Source organism: Colobus angolensis, unplaced genomic scaffold (assembly GCF_000951035.1).
Source record: "Colobus angolensis palliatus isolate OR3802 unplaced genomic scaffold, Cang.pa_1.0 Scaffold306, whole genome shotgun sequence".
Taxonomy (NCBI): domain Eukaryota; kingdom Metazoa; phylum Chordata; class Mammalia; order Primates; family Cercopithecidae; genus Colobus; species Colobus angolensis.
The window spans coordinates 915,034-926,286 of NW_012116333.1; the positions used below are offsets into that span (position 1 = coordinate 915,034).

Consider the following 11,253-nt stretch of genomic DNA (forward strand, 5'->3'; position numbering starts at 1 on the left):
GGTGAGGGAGAGAATAAAGGCAGGAACCAGACCCACACAGGATGTGCTACAGCGAACATCTCCAATCAATGGGAAAATAAATGGCTATTCATTTGCAGGAAAGTGTATTTTAAGGCACTTTTCCTGGGGTCCTGAAACTCCAACTGTCAACCCATAAGCCCCAGCAAAGAGGCATGGAGGTGATTGGGACAGGGACTGCCTAGCGACAAGGTGAGCCCTTAGATCCCCCACCCCGCACCTACCACCAGGGGCTCGAGCCTCTGTGAGAGGAGGCATCAGGTGGGTCGAAGTGTAGGAAAGTGTAGGAAGGCTGGGCTGGGCGTTAGCAGCTGAGTCTTCTGACTCTAGCCCAGAGCCCTGCGCACTTCCCCAGGTTGCCCCCTTCCGCAGTCAGGAGCTGAACCACCAGGCCCTCCGATGGCTGCTTCATGGTGAAGCTGCCTTAGTGCAGCACTCTGATCATATATCATTACAGTGGGCACAGCCAGAACTCCCAGAGCTCAACGGGGCCTTGATACATCCTAAGCGTCCACTCTGTGCTAGACCCTTGGTCCTAGGAGGTGGGGACGTCACATCAGAACACTGGGGAGTTTTGTCAACTTTGTTTTATCCTCCTTGGGGATGTGCACTGATCACCACGGGTGAATTGTTTTAGACTCACTAATATTTTGTGAGCTTGGCTTGCTTTCTTCACATTGGATAGATTAGGAAACTACAGGTCTGAGAATGTACAGCAACTTGCTTAACATCCCACAACTTTTAAGCGGAAGAACCAGGAGTCAATGCAGAGCAGCTGTCTGCAGAGTTGTACTGGGCACTCGGTTCCTTTCTGTAAGTGTGGAACCTGCAACCAGGAGTGGGGATATGGGGGAAGTATCCACCCACCTCTCACAGAGGCTCACAGCCTAGAGCATGTCCCCAGCCTCCTGCCAGGTCATCACTGGAGCCTGAAGGAACCCCTCCACCTGGCTGGCCAGTGGACCCAGCTCTGGGCTGGGCCGAGGCTCCCTCACTACTGCTGGTTGGGTGGACTGTCCTCCTGGCTGGCCTGGGCTATTCCTGAGCTTGCTGCTCAGCCCCTCCCTCCAATCCCTCAGCTCAGGTCTCCAAGCCTGGGCTAGTGGCTTGGGCTCTTTGAAGCCAGGAGCCTCCCCTAGACTCCCACCAGGCGTGGCTGCAGGACTCCTCTGCGTGCACACATATACAACCACACATCCATAAGCCTGTGTTGAAGCTTGTGGGCCTACACAAAGCTGTGGTCTTCATGCAGTTCCCCTGACCTCTTCTGCGAACACCAGAATTCCTTGAGTAGGCTCAGCATGTAGAGGGAGACAGAGGGGCAGAAGGGAACTCTATGTCTCAGTGCTGCCTAGTGTTTCTGCCTGTGCTATGATGGGTAATTTGCATGCCTGGTTAGGCATCTATTGAAATATTCATTCTGTTTTGGATTCTCCCTCTCTGATTTTTTTTTTGTGGCATTGAGATTTTTATTTACCTACCTTCCTGCTTTCTTTTAACATTATAAACATTATATAAACATTATAAACCAAATTACTCTCTTTTTGACCCAGGGTTGTGATAGGAACCATCTCGTTACAAAGTAGTGGCCAATCTATGCCTGCTTTTGTGCTTTTCTGGTCCTTCTCAACCTCTGGCTGTCACTTCTCTGTTCTTTCTCAGTTGTCCTTAACAGTATATTCTAACCCCTGTAAAACAGGGACTGAAAGTACCAACCTCATTGTTATGAGGTTTAAGAGAAGGCCCAGCACTAAGCCAAGCTCTCAGGAAAATTGAAACAGTTCCTCCTTGCCCTTCAGTACAGCTCCTTCTGTCAGGGGCTGAGGAACCACTGAACCTGTAAACCGAGCACACAGTATAAGTCTACAGGCCAGGTGAAGGCCTAGATGGTAAAGTACATGGCCTTTGTGACTCCACTACCAACTTCAGGCTAAGGGAGGACTGACTTAGTGAGCGGTTCCAAGACCACTGAGCTCACAGTTCCCTGTGGCTGTCTCCCTCATATCTCCGCCATGACCAGGGCTTGAGGAGGGGCCTCTCAGTTCCCAACACACTTGGAATAGTATGAGGGGTGCAACAGAAGCCAAAAATTGAGTGACCAGCCCTGAGGAGTTGATGGGGGATGCTGACAAACCAGTCACAAAGTTGGTGCTATTTGCTCTTAAGAAGGAGAGGCAGAGCCTGGGCAAGAACAGCAGCTGGAAGGTGAAACACAGGTCTGACTCTCAGTAGCGGTAGTGATCACACTTGAAGGGGCCATCAGGGGACATGCCCCAGGTACTGGGCCTGCTTCTCAGTCAGCTTGGTCAATTTCACGTTCAGCTTGCCCAGATGGGCTTCAGCTACTGCCTCATCCAGCTTCTTGGACAGGACATGAACCCCAATGGGATACTTCTCTGGGTGGGTTCACAACTCAATCTGTGCAGTCACCTGGTTGATGAAGGAGTCACTCGTCACAAAGCCAGGGTGGCTCATGGCACAACCTAGGCTGACCAGCTGACCCTCAGCCAGCAGGATTGTGCGGCGCCCATTCTTCAGCCAGTACCCCGCCACCTGGGGCTTGATGGTCACCTTCTCCTAGTGTTCTCACTGAGCCACTTGACATCAATCTCCACATCAAAGTGTCCAGTGTTATACATGATGGCATCATCCTTCACCTGTTCCAGGTGCTGGCCAAGGACAATGTTGACACAGCCTGTGGTGGTGATAAAGATGTTGCCCTCCTGACAGGCTTCATCCGTGGTGGTCGCCTCATAGCCCTCCATGGCAGCCTGCAGTGCGTTGACAGGGTTGATCTTGGTGATGATGATGTGGGCCCCAAAACCCTACAGGCCTGGGGACAGCCCTGGCCCACGTTGCCGTAGCCTGCTACCACCGCTACCTTGCCGGCAATCATCACCTCTGTGGCCCACTTGATGCCATCTATGAAGGACTCCCAGCAGCCATAGAGCTTGCCGAACTTGCTCTTGGTGGTGGAGTCATTGTCATTGATGGCAGGCACCTTCAGGATCCCACTGACCAGCATCCTGTGTGGGTTGTGGACCCGTCATGGTCTCCTCAGAAGTGCCTCAGATGCCCAGCAAGAGCTGTGAGTACTTCGTGTGGAAGAAGTTGGTGAGGTCGCTGCCATTCTCTAGAATAATGTTGAGGGCCCATCCTTGAATTACAGTGACTGCTCGAAGCACTCTGGGAACTCCTCGTCCTTTTGCCCTTCCAGGCATGTAGTGGAATGCCGGCCTTGGCAATGGCGGCCAACACATGGTCCTGGGTGAGGAAGATGTTGCTGCTGGGGCACCCAGGGTGATGAGGGTCTCAATGTGGATGACCGTCTCCATGGTCGTGTGCAGGTGCCCTCTAGTGGCTTGGAGGCTGAGCCCAGCTCCGGCATGTGCATCAGGCCTGGCATCTCATTCTCCACAATGTTGAGGGCCTTGTGTCCCCAGGCGGCCGGGCCAATGTCAATATCTTTGTAGGGCAGTTTGTCAGACAGGCTAGCGATGCTTGTGATGGAGATGGGCGAAGGGGACTGGGCCTTGGTTTGGGGACAGGCACTTGGCAGGTGCCTCTGGGCAGGGTCTGTGTGTGTGCGTGTGTGCACGCGTATGTTTTCTATTTTACATTTCAAGCAGATAGCCAGGCCCTTGGTATTGCACAGGTACTTGCAGTGCATATTAGCCAGAGTTATACAGAGAAATAGACCCAACAGGATATATACAGGTATATGTAAGAGGAGATTTATTATAGGAATTGGCTCAGGTGGTTATGGAGGCTGAGAAGTCCCGCAGTTTGCTATCTGCAAGCTAGAGAAACAAGAATGTCAGTGGTGTGACTCAGTCTGAGTCCGAAGGCCCAAGAATTAGAGGGGTGGGGGTGGGGCAATGGCATAAGTCCAAATGCTATGACCTGAAAGTTAGTGTCCCCTAAAGATTTCATTGAAATCTTGAACCCCAAGAGATGGTATGAGGAAGTGGGAGTATGGGGAGGTGATTAGGTCACCAGGATGGAGCCTCATGGTTGGAATTAGTGCCTTTATAAAAGAGGACCCAGGGGGCTGCCTCCCTCCTTCCACAGTGGGAGGACACAGGAGACATTGTTGGCCAAAAGATGCTAACAATGAACCAGAGAGCTGACCCTCACCAGAAACCTAATCTGCCTTGATATGGACTTCCCAGCCTCTAGAACTGTTTAAAATAGATTCCTGTTGTTTAAAAATTATACAGTTTGTAGTAGTTTCTTTACAGCAGCCCAAATGGACTAAAACACAGTGGGAAACAGTGGCCTGAAGTGAAACTCTCTTCCAACTTGTATTAAGATGGAAACTCCTAAGAGGTGATGCTCAGTGTCTCTGAATGAGGGAGTGGGCAGGGAGGTAGAGAAGGCAGAAATCAGGGGGTTAGAGATGTAGCTTGCACATCACTGGACCCCCAAGTGGTGTTTAGATGGTGCCAGGCCAAGGGACCCAGCCTCACCATGGCCCCAGGACTGAAGGGCCCATGCAGGCTGGACACTGGGTGGTTGGAGAAGCCAAGAGGACTGCTGACCAGGGGGCTTCTGGACACAGGACTTTGACCCAACCCTGGAGAAAGTGGAGCCCTTTGAGGGTATGTGAAAAGTCTCCCTAACTATCAAGAATTCCATTCCAAAATTATGAATCTTTTAGATGAACCACAAACCTTGCAAAAATTTTACAGACCACTTGAGAATGTGGCCCCAGCTTGGGGTGTTCACTTCTTCTATCAGCTGGAGAATTTCCGTGGAAAGTGTAAGAAAGCCTGCCTCAGGGTCCATGTGGGAGATCCCAGCCTGAGCCTGGCTACAGGCTGTGCAGACGCAGGACCCAAGAGGAGACCAGAAGGACAGGGCTGTAGTGACTGTAGGTTGCCGGCTCATGATCACAAGGGCAGCCAGGCCTCAGCAGGACCAGACATTGGAAAGCCCATAGGACCCCTGCTTGGGGTCTCCTTCAGGTTGCTCTGCTTCCTGGGTCATGCGGCCCCAGCTCTGCTCCCTTCTCCCCACCTCTGCCTCTCTGTGCACTTGGCTGCTAGCAGCCCTGCAGTCTGTGGTTGCTCGTCCGCTGTTCAGAGACCCCATGGCCACGTTGCTGGGGAGAGATTCTGATCCCATAGTCTGCGCCAAGCTCTGCATGCCTGATCTGACCACCAAGGTCATACCATACAATCAGGGCTGCTGCTGGACCCTGCATGGGGTATGGGGAAGCTTGAGAGTGTGGCAATGGCTTTATCAGGCGCCCCCAAAATTGTCCCCAGCATGTGGAGGAGCCTGCCCATCCGTCTCCCCATGAGTGGCCCCTGTCACCTTGCTTCCTTCACTCCTGCTCCCGATGCTTCCACGAAGCCGAGCCACATGAGCAAGTGAGCATCCCTCTGCCGCCCTCACTGCCTCAGCACCGCCCCTTCCATCAGGCCCCACTCCCACCTGCTGCCTGCAGCCTACCTGGTGAGCTCAGCTCGGAGACCAGGGCTGGGCCTGGGCAGAGGGGATGAGGGAGTCCCATGCCTTACGTGCAGGAAACATGGGTCTGGGCTGTTAACAGCAAAGCCTTTGAATTTGTCCACTAGGCTGTTAAAAGCAAAGCCATTGTATTTGTCCACTAGGGGCCAGAACAAAGTTCCATGCACTGAGTGACAAAAAACAGACACTTTTCCTGAGAATTCTGCAGGCTGCAAGTCCAAGGTCAAGGTGTGGGGGTCGGTTCCTCTGGGTCTCACGGAGCAGGTTTGCTGACGGCCGCCTTCCTCCTGCGTCCTCCCACGCTGTTCCCTCTGCGCATGTCTGTTTCCCAAACTGTTCCTGTAAGGACACCAGTCGTACTGGATTAGGGTGCACCCTAATGACCTTGTTTAACCTTTACAAATCCTCTCCAAACACAGTACAGCTGCATCCTGAGGAACCAGGGGTCAGGACTTTAGTATATAAATTTTGGGGAGGACACAATTCAGTGCATGCCAGGCTTTATCAGCAGCACTACCCTCCCTAAGTGGTAATTTCTAAAAGACAATGGGCTCTGGGGAAAGACTCCAACACATTTTGAAGCCAAAAGGCGCCAGTTCTGGCTGGACTGCATCGTTATGGATAGTTTGGGAGCCACAGACCCCTGACCTCTGCAGAGACCACAGCTGTCCAGAGTGAATGAGATTCCATACAGCCCCCCTACCCAGCACACCCGGGGGCTCCTCCGTGGCTGCTCCTGCAGGATGAGCTCCAGGCATTTGATGCCCTGCTGGGTCAGGACCCTATGGGTCAGGCCAGCCTGTGACACCGGAGGGGACCTTGGAATCTCGTCATTTCCTCTGATGAGTGAGGAGTCAGGGTAGACTATGTGGGTGCTCTCATTGTTCTGGGACAGTGACCCCCCTGCTCATGATCCCTGTGGAGGTTCTGGGGCTCCAGGGACATCCAGGCCAGAATGCCCAGCAGTTCAGCTCATGAGTCCAAAGGTAATCTGAGAGTCTCAAACTCACGGATACAATCATTGCAACCAGAAATCCTGGTCCTTCCTTCCCTATATCCCTGCTTCTGTGGGTGGGTGGGGGCATCCCAGGAGGAAAACTCTTGTTCAGAGAGCAGATGGCCCTGGCGGTGTTTGTTTGACAGCTGGGACTCCATGAAGGGGAGGGCGGCCCAAGCTCAGGCTGTCTCAGAAATGGGAAGGAACAAAGTCTACAGAAGCTCTACCCTGGGGCCCAGGAGACAGCAGGCACAGGGGCTGAGAGGCATCTCTCATTGACCCTCCCCCCAGGATCTTCCTGCCTTGGTAGCCTCAGACTTCAGTGACCAGGGGCCTCCCTGAGGACGGGGATGAAGATGAGAAGGGGGTGGTGTGTCAGTCCATTGTTCCAGGAGACACATGTGTTACATTTGTTTACTAGGCTGATGTTACAAACTGATTCTAAAACAATGTTTGCAGAGTCACGGAACAAACACCACGGAGCAGCACCTAGCACAGAAGAAGGCCCCTGCCCTGGGCATCTGTGGGAAACCAAGGCCCCAGGTCTACAGTGACTGGTGCAGAAACTCTGAGCTGAGGAGCTAACACTATACCCATCTCCACCTGAGGGAACCTGCCAGGCTCCAGCAAAACCAAACAGGAAACTCTCCCCGGGAGACACTGTCCTCATCCAGGGGAACCAGGATTCTCGTGGAACATCATTTCCTACTGAAGAGGAGCTCAGAGGAAAAACTCCCAGGTATCTCCCCAAAGAGAGGCAGCAGATACAACAAACAAGGAGATTCAAGGCCCAGAGAGTAAAGAGAATAGAATGATCTAAAAGGAACATTGAAATAAGGGTGTATAAAGTGTTCAAAAAAGATAAAGGAATAAAACTATACGACCAGGACAGCTAATTATGACAAATGCAGAGTTTTAAAAGGACCAAAGTTCTAAAATTCATTAATGAGAAATGAAACACAAACACAGAGTTTAAGACAAACAGTGGAATAACTCCAAAGACCTGAGCAACATCCGTGCTGCGGCACTGCTGACCAAGACGGAAACCAGAAACAGGACGTTGTGCACAAGGAGCAGATAAGGAATGTCTAGCATGACAGCTCACTCCAGCATCCTCAGCTCACTACTTTGGGGGAGGCAACCACTGAACTCCCTCTGATTTTTCTCATTCCCACTGGATGCTGATGCTTAGGGAATACAGACCCCAGCCCACCAACTTCCAAGCAAAGTCAGCAATGAGGGGAGCTCCCTGCTTGCTGGAAGGGGAGTCCCTCCTCCCTGCCCAGTCTAGGGACTTCCAAGATGCACTAGACAGGTCTTGTGCCCTTGATCCTTAGCACAGCCCTGAGGGTGGTGATTCCCCACTTAGGCATCTGGTTGGCCAATGGATGGGCTTCGCTGAGGGCTGGCAGCCTTGTTGAGCCCGTTCTTCCAGAGAGTGGGAGTAAGGGTCCAAACGGTCCTCTCAAGTCACCCCCTGCTACATGCACCTGCCCACTCTCCTAGGGTTCTGCTGGGGACCCCAGTGGGGGCAAAGCTCAAGCCTGGGATGGATGGGGAAGGTCTCTGGGCACAGGTGGAGAATGTGAAATAACATGAATCCAGAGCTTGCCATGTGCCAAGCAGGATGCTGAGCACATCTAAACCCCAAAGGACCTAACCATACTTATATGCTAGGAGGGGAGGCACAGAGCATTCCAGCATGTGCACACCGTCAGGACTGGATGGGCCCCTGGGTCCTGGCTGAGCCCTGCTGTCCTTCCATTCTCCAGTGCTCCTGGCTTCCAGCACTGGGCGGCAGGTGCTGGCAGGCTGCCCCACACATCGGCCTGCCCCAGGCTGCCCTTGCACTAGATGTTTCTGCTTACGGGTCTCCAGAGGCCTCTCCCCAAACTACTCAGGACCCCAGCAGCTCACTGGACCCTCTAGTTAGGTGGTGGCCCCAGAGGGCTTTTGTATTCTGACCTCAGTAAACACAGGTGATGGGAAGATGGTGTGGGGAAGCTGTGGGTTTGGCCTGAATTGTACTCCCTCTGCTCTGCCTTGTTGCTTGGTTTCTGAGGTGGAGGAGGGATGAGAAGAGGAGAGAGGAATGGGGTGAAGAGGCAAAGTATTTTCCAGTAGAGAGAGACCAGCTGTGAGAGCTGTGTGTCCATCTTCCTGCATGTTCAGCGTGGGGTGTGTGAATGCACGTGTGTGCATGTGTGTGCACGTGTGTGTGGTGTGTGTGCATGTGTGTGTTTGTGTGTGCATATGTGTGTGCGGTGTGTGTGCACGTGTGTGTGGTGTGTTTGTGTGTGCATGTGTGTGGTGTGTGTGCATATGTGCATATGTGTGTCTGTGTGATGTGTGTTTGTGTGTGTTTGCCTGTGTGTGTGTGGCGGTGCATGTGTGTGGTGTGTGTGTGCATGTGTGTGTGTGGCGAGTACGAGTGTCTTTGGGAGGTGCTGGGATTGTGGGGATGCAGCGAGTTGCCATTCTGACTCTCCTTTGGGGGCCCCTCATCTCCACAGGCCTCAGAGTGCTTCACTACATTTATCTCATCTTCCTATATCTAGCAAGGGGCCCCAAAGAGGAAGAGTTAGGGTGGGAGGTGGCGAATGGGTGTCACCCACTCTGGCTGTTTCTCTGGCTTCTCAGGGCCACGTGCTTCCTCTCCAGCCTGAGAACGCGACTGTCCTTCATCACCTACTGCACGGAGGGCAGCATCATCCTGCAGCTCACACTCACACTAGGCAGGGGAGTGCTGTTTTGGGTCCCCAAGGGAGGCCTGAGGGGCTGGGCCAGAGGGAACTCCAGGGAGCTGAGGGGCGCCCTGCGACCTTGGTTGGGAGCCTGACAGCACACGTGGCAGGGTGGTCAGGACACCACTTAGTGCCCACCCTGATCTCAACAACTATTTCCCTGAACCCTCCGTCCCCTGGCTGCATTGTTACTGCAGGCCCTTGTGCTCCCAACGTTCTCGGCCTCCCTGACCTTCTCCCTCCCCTGCCCTCTCTCTGCCCTGCCTCCTTCCCTGGGGAGTGGCTGTGAGGATTCCTGGGGTGCAGAGGCTGGCGAGGCAGGTGTATGTGTCCTGTGAACACCTGCCTATGCTGGCAACTGCTCTCTATATGTCTTTCTCTGCCCTGGCCAGTGTGGGAGGGAGACAGGGTCAGAGCTACAGGGAGTGCTGAGGCTTTAGCGCGGGGAAGTTGGTGGGCCCAGACATGGGAGCCCCTGGGTGGAGTCCTGAGTTCCAGGTCAGGCTGGGAAGCTGGAGGGAGGCAGGAGGAACAAGTGTCCATGGTGCTGGAGGTGGCGCAGCCCTAGGGCACTGCAGAACTCCTGATGGGCGGGGAGGTGAGAACACTTCCCATGCAGATGCCTGGAACTGAGCCCAGAGGGAACGAAGCACAGAGGAGAGGTGAGGACACTGAGGACGGGAGGGGGCCTGGGCGCCTCTTGCAGCTTTGATGAGGAGCAGGGAGGAGGCTTCCCCTCTGTGGGAGACGGGGAGGCTTGGGTGTGTGCCTCCTGTGCTGTGGGTTTGGGAGAGAGACCGAAGTGAGTATGAAGGGGAAGAAAGCAAGTCTACGGAGGAGGACTCTGGTGGGAGATGCGAAGGGGCAGTAGGGGTGAGGAAGAGTGGGTGGCTGCCTCTCCTCTGACCTCCCTGTTCCTGAAGGTCCTCCCCTAAAACTGAATTCCCAGAGGCTGCTGTGAGGAAGCGGCTGTGTCTCGACCAGTGTCTGTGTGTCGTTGGGCCACATCTTCAACTGGTGTCACTGAGGGTTCAAGAGGAGGTGGCTGGGCCTTGAGTACTCAAGGGCCCTGTCCCTACCATGCCTGAAGCAAGGAGTCCAGGAAAGGTCTCACTTAGCCCTTGCACAGGGTGGGGTCAGCGTGATGTTCCTGCCCTGAAATCTGTGGTGCTCCCTCAGGCCCCAGGAGTGCAGGCCGTGCACTCAGCCAGGCCCTCCCTGAGGTTAAGTTGTAAGCGGAGCCACAAGGCTACGTAAAGACACCCTGTCTTGTGCCTGAGCTGGGCACCCAGGCCTGGATGCCTCCTTCAGGGCTGCTGAACACTCGGGGTCTCTCCTTCTTGTCTTTCTGTGTGCCTGTGGCAGGCAGGACACCCACAGGGGCAGGGCCAGGACTCGGGTGTGGCAGGTGAGTCACCTAGGACCCTGCGCGGGGGAATCCATCTCAGAAGCCCTGTTTTAACTGTGATTCCAGAGACCTACAGGTGATTCCTCATCTCCTGCTCTTCCTGACCCAGTAAGGACCACAGGGCCCCACCCTGAGGCTCAGGGAGTGTGTCCTTCCACCATTGTGACTCCCACCCTGAGTCAAACACCACAGGGGACACAGGGCCGGTGGGGCTGGCCCCAGGAGCCAGCCGGGCTTCCCGCAGGTCTGCAGCTGCCAAGGGCATTGCCCTCCATCCCTGCCTCCTGGCCCTGGTCCTGCTCATTCCAATCCCTGCGGATGCCTGGGGTGCCCCTGGTCCATGTACCCAAAGAAAGCTTCCTGTGAACCCTGCTTCCTGCCTTCCTGCAGCATCACACCTTCAAGGCGGGCTGTGGGTGAAGCTGGCCCGCTGACATGCTTTCTGAGGCTTTCAAGTATTTTCAAAAATGGGGGCCCACAGTCCTGAACATTGATAGGCACGGTGGCTTATGCCTGTAATCCCAGCACACTGGGAGGCTGAGGTGGGAGGATCGCTTTAGCCCAGGAATTAACCAGCCTGGACAATATAATGAGACCCTGTCTCTACGAAA

At 54.2% G+C, this 11,253-nt stretch overlaps 1 pseudogene; it reads right to left on the reverse strand.

Annotated features, from left to right (window-relative positions):
• Positions 1-2,243: 2,243 nt before the first annotated feature.
• Positions 2,244-3,502, reverse strand: LOC105517697 (annotated as a pseudogene).
• Positions 3,503-11,253: the final 7,751 nt, after the last annotated feature.